Source organism: Gossypium hirsutum, chromosome D04 (assembly GCF_007990345.1).
Source record: "Gossypium hirsutum isolate 1008001.06 chromosome D04, Gossypium_hirsutum_v2.1, whole genome shotgun sequence".
NCBI lineage: Eukaryota > Viridiplantae > Streptophyta > Magnoliopsida > Malvales > Malvaceae > Gossypium > Gossypium hirsutum.
The window spans coordinates 46,441,328-46,447,262 of NC_053440.1; positions in this window are offsets into that span (position 1 = coordinate 46,441,328).

Genomic DNA, 5,935 nt, shown 5'->3' on the forward strand with positions numbered 1-5,935 from the left:
CTAAGAAATAGTGAATGATTATTGATCTCTCTTAATTTGAAAATTCAAGATTTGAATTGATGTTGTTTCATTGATTTCTTCTAAATTGCATTGAATTATCCTAAAGATTTCATTTCAATTGAAATTTGATTATTTACTGTGTACGAGGATCCATGCTAAGCATCCATGGTTGAATGGTTTAAGCACCCAACTCATAATTGACAAATTCGTGATAAATCGAAATAATAGCAATATATATTGAATTTCAAAATAATGATACATTATAATTTTTAAAAAGGGTAATATATACATATAATTCAATAAACTTATAGCCATAATACATATAAAACGTAAAATAAAATAGAAAATACTAAGCTTAATCATTAAAATAGTATTAGATTCAAAATTAAATATATATATTTTTAAAAAGTAGTGGAGTAAGAAATCGAGCACATTGAATTAATAAGGATTTAAATTGAACTCCAAACAGAATTAAAGGAAAAAAAATGAAGGGCCCAATTAAAAGGTGTGAATAACCCATAGGACTCGAATGAGAAAATATCTCCATCATTTGAAACGCGTCACTTTATTAGGGGTAAATAAAATAAATAAATAAAATTCGCAGTGGTATCACCTTCTCCCTTTTTTAAAATCGTAAATAAGTAAAAAATAATCGAAAAAAGAAAAGAAAAGAGTAAGCCACCTTTAAAAAACTGTCAATCGTTCTCCCTTTTTTTATTGATTTTTCTCTCCTTACAATGAAGGGAGAGGCCTCTATTTATAGCTGAGTCTCCCCAAATCCAACGGTACAGATCTATTACATCAACGGTTAAGATTAAAGGGTATCTACAAATTAAATCTCTAAGATTACAAAATCATATCTTCTAAGATTGCATATCATATCCAAGATTGCATATATCATGTCTAAGATTGCATATCATATCTAAGATTGCATATCCTTGAAGATTATGTTTTCATAAGCTTGTAGATGGACCTTCAACCTTTTCAAGTAATGGGCCATTCCAATCGGGCCAAATGATATAATTTTGCACTGGACTTAAACTTTGTTTTATTATTTTGGGTTTATTATTTTTTTGTGAGCCCGGGCTAAAATTGGGTATTACACATATCATGTAAAATTTTTCATGTTTACTTTAGTTTATTAATTAAATAATTTATTTCAATTCTGACATTTAATGGTTTTCCAAAAAAAAAAATTAAATCTTTAAAGATGAATGAGAAAAATATTAGGTAAAAGGATCTCTAATTTTCGATATCTAAGTAAATTGATCATTCACAAAAAAAAAAGAAACAATTTAGTTCTTGTCAATTTTAGAAGTGAGCAATAAAAGACAACTAATCATATTGTTTTTCCTACTTTTGATTGATATAATAAATTTAACCTTCAACAATTACAAATTCTATCATTTAGGTCCTTATTCTAAAAAAACACCAAAAATTTATAATTAAAACCATATTGGTAGAATGTGTAAATGTTAATGGTTAAATTTGTTAAATTTTATAGAATTAGGACAAAATTAATAGAGTTTATAAACATTAAGGGCTATTTTATACAAAATAGGATAAACTGAAAAAAAAAACATGATTAATTGTCTTTAGTTGTTCATTTTTAAAATTAATAGAATTTGTAAACATTAAACTTTTTATATACATGCATGGCCCCTCCACAAGCAAACCAATTTTACACTCAAACCATGGTATTATGTTTTTATCCACAACTCTAAACCTGGTCAAATGAATTACAACTTTTAAATTAATGGCGAAGTTAAATTTAACAAAGTAATAGATAAAAAAAAAAGAAATAAGAAAAAGAGAATGCTAAAGTGACTGAGGATCTTAGCTCCATCAAAGACACTTGGTAGCTTACTTGAAGAAAATATATGAAGTGGATGATATCAAACAATACATTGATACTTTAAACTTAAAGCAGTTTGTGTGCTCTTTTGACCAAATGAAACTAAGTTCTGTTCATTTGGTCAAAAAAACATATTTGTGTTCACTCAACAAATTGGTTGAACACAACTTTATTTTAAAAAGTAAACACTACATTTTAGGAATTGAGATTTTCTTCTATACCTGTCAAAGGAAAACGAGGATTAGGATAAGAATAAAGGAGATGAGGCTTTTAAACAAGGTAGTCCTAGCAAAGCAAGCACGACACATAGTAAAAAAAATGCTAGGTTGGTTAATTGAACATAAAATGGTGACAGAAATATGGTCTATGGGAAGAGTTGCTGGAAAAAAGGACTATTGGTTTAAATACCATATATGCAACACCTTTGGGTTTATTTGGCTTCAATATGCATCCTGGGTGGACAATAATATAAGATAGGGAACTAGGCAACACATGGTTGAACTGCTTCAATGCACAAAAGGAGACAACACTCCAAAAAAATAAGCAGGGGAGGTAAGGAAACTTAACTTCATCTCCTTGAGTTAATGATTGTTGGTAATGCAAAGTAGGTAATTCACATTGGTTGTGAAAAGGCTTCTAAGAGGGTTTAAATATAGTCTTGCCTCTTACCTCGTTGAATAATTGGTGCTAAACGCTAAACACACATGCTTCGTCACTCGTCCGACTCATGTTTGTGTTTACGACATATACACACTGTGTGTGTGTGTGTGTTTTTTTAGATAAACTTCTTGTTTTTTTTATATGAAATATTTTTTTTTCAAAATATTTTCAATTGCGAAAAATCCTCTAACGTTTTGAAAATTGACACTGTTATTTTACCATTTTCCCCCTTCAAAAAACAATATAAATAGCAAGTCATTCTCCTTACTTTTCACAACAAAAATCTCATTCTTCTTTCCTCAACTCATCTTGTTTCTTTTCAATTTATTTTTCGGTCTATTTTTCTGAATCATTTTGAGAAGAGCGATACCAGTTGTGTTCCACCTTCTTTATTCGGATGTACGAATATTGAAGTACTGTGTGGAATAAATTGCCCTTGATTAATTTTGGTTATAAATAGGGGTGTTTAGCCTCATTTTGAGAGGCTTAGCGAAGTGAGCCACCTAGTTAGTTTTAGGGTTTTTATTTTCTTTCAGTTTAGTCCTAAACAGTTTTTGTTCTTGTTTAACTTAGATTCGATTTTGATCCAAGCTTTCAATTAAATAGTTTTTATTCATTTCTTTTCGCTTTCCAATCACAATCGGAGTTTTTGATACATTTAAATTATATACGTTTTATTAGCACTTTTTTACTCATAATTTATGCTAATTCCGAGCATGTGGGTAGCCAAATGAGTCATTTTAATTAATATTTAGACATTAGACATAATTTGAGTGAATTTTTTAATATTATACAATTCAATATTAATTGTACATATTTTTTCTATTTTATGCTTCATGTTAATTTTTACTCAATTTGCTGTAGATTGGACAACTAAATTAATTCATGTGGGAGTCAATAATATCACACATAGACACAAGTTAATTTCTACTTCATGTGGACGACAAGCTCACCAATTAGACTCATAAATTCAATTCCACCCAACTTGGAAGATGGATGTTGAAAAGAATGAAGTATACTCTCAATTGGGTTGTCAAAACCATCCAATAAGAGAGAGAATGGCCCAAATTCGGCAAAGGCATGAGAGCAACCCACATCAACTTTGGGAGAATTAATTTGAAGGTCCCTACATGTGCAAAGAAATCACAAATCAGCCTCTAACTTCCCCCCTTGATTGTTGTACAACCCATGCCACAAATTAAGGAATAATCAAGTAAGAAATTCAAGAAAAATTCAGCCCACTTTCCACAATTCATGACCGGTAAAGCAAGGGAGAAATTCAAAGGATTTCCAAGCTATTTTTAACTAACTCCCATGTTATCCCTCTACTATAAATACTACATTCATTTCACTTCTCAAACATCTCACATCGTTCGTTCATCTTTCATTCATAACATTTCTCTTCTCCCTTCCACGCATAAGTCTTCCTATTTCCCCATTTCCTTTAGCTAAGAGGAAAGCTACTCTTGGTCGGCCACCTTGAAGAGCATTTTGCGAATGAGCAATCACGAGAACTGGAGGAAGCTACCATGATTGATTTTCGGAGCATCTCCAAAATCAACAAGAGTTTCTTCTTTTGTATTCTTTAATTTTGTTCTCCAAAATCAACAAGCGTTTTGATTTTTCCCATTAAAAATGATGGCATAATTTTGTTTAGGCTAGAATGATTGCATTAATTTAATGAACTTCATTTTATTCATGTTTATGATGTTTTGTGCCTTAGTTGTTCAAGCTTCCAATTAAAATCATTTATGTATTTCATGCATTAAAACATGTTTGAATGCATTAGAATTAGTTGATCAATCTTAACCAGATGACAATTAATGGACGCGATAATTGAAAGGTGATTGTTTAATTTAGATCTTGATCCAATTAAATTAAAGGTTCGTAATAACTAGGGAGAGCTCTATTACCTTGCATAACTTTAGGTTTGTGTGATTAAATTGTTTCAAACCTGATCCGTTCCTATTACTTCACATAAATTCTAAGGAATCATTAGTTAAATATGGACATAGAAATATACATTTTTTCTAAGTATAAGATTTCGAGAGAACTTATATTATATTCCAAGTTAATGAACGATCAAGTTGCCATGAAATTTTTACCGAACATTGTTAAGCATGATGAGAAATGAATTAAGTCAAAGGCTGTAATAATCTAACCTATTCATGTTATTGTTCTTAACTTGTGAAAATTACTGCTAAACCATCACCTTGCATTTTATTTCATTTGCATTTAGGTTAACTTGTATTTAGTTAATTAATTTAATTTAACATCTATCACCCCAAAATTAGTGTGTTTCTCTTAACCAACTCGTGAATAGTCTTTTTATAATTATCAATTTAAACACAGTCCCTGTGGAGAAGATAACTCTTATACTTACTTATTATTTGATAATGATTGTGTACACTTGCACATTCCATCGCAAACCAGTTATCTTCATAACTGTTAATGGAAATCTGGCTTTCGCGTGCAAATCAACATCGAAACGAATTTATTTTCTTATTCCTTGTTCTTATTTAATTTACTGCTTTGTATGTTAAATATGAAGTTAGGGATAATTGCATCTAGATCCATGAGTAGCTAATTTCCATAGGGAGGTTAACTAACGAATGTGTGATTAATTAACGAATGAATCCAATTTAGTTGGTTTAAATTATGTGTGATTAAACCCTAGAAAGTGATGACCCTAAAAAGTAATTTAGGATAAACGAGATCGAGAGATAAGTTGACCAAGTAAATCATTATTTATCCCGGTCAAGAATGTGAGGTCGAGAGATAAACGTGTATTGGTCGATTAGTTAATTAGTTAGAGACCAAGAGGTAATAACTGGTTAATTAATATTTAACTCAACCAAGCCCAAGTTCTGAAGTTAATTAGGAACATTGAAGTGAGTTAATCTTCTGTCTGTTAAATTGGAATTAATTTCGATTGTCAATTGGATGTCTTAATCTTAGATAATTTTATGTTATTTTGGTTAACAATTTTAATTTGGCTTTTCGTAATACAATTTTAGATTAGTACTATTTAGCCCTATTAGTGTAGAAAATCAATTTAAGTTTAATTCAACCTCCTTTGGGTACAATCCTCGGAATACTTCCTAGAGTGTTTCGTTGTAACATTCTTTACTATATTACAATTTGACTCGTATACTTGCAGAATCGCTGTTTTATTTATTATCTATTTGTTTCAGTATTTCTAGTCTAGACGTTTGCACGTTTAGCGCCTGTTAAGTTGTTGACGTCGTTGCTATGGAGGTTTCAACATTGAACTGAAACTTTTATTTTTTGCATTTTAATAGGATAAATAGAAATATTTAGAATTATAGATACAAATTTAATTTTAGTTATTTTATTTTATTTTTCGGTTATTAATTTTATTTCAATTTCTCTTTGATTTCATTGTATGACTCGAAGCGG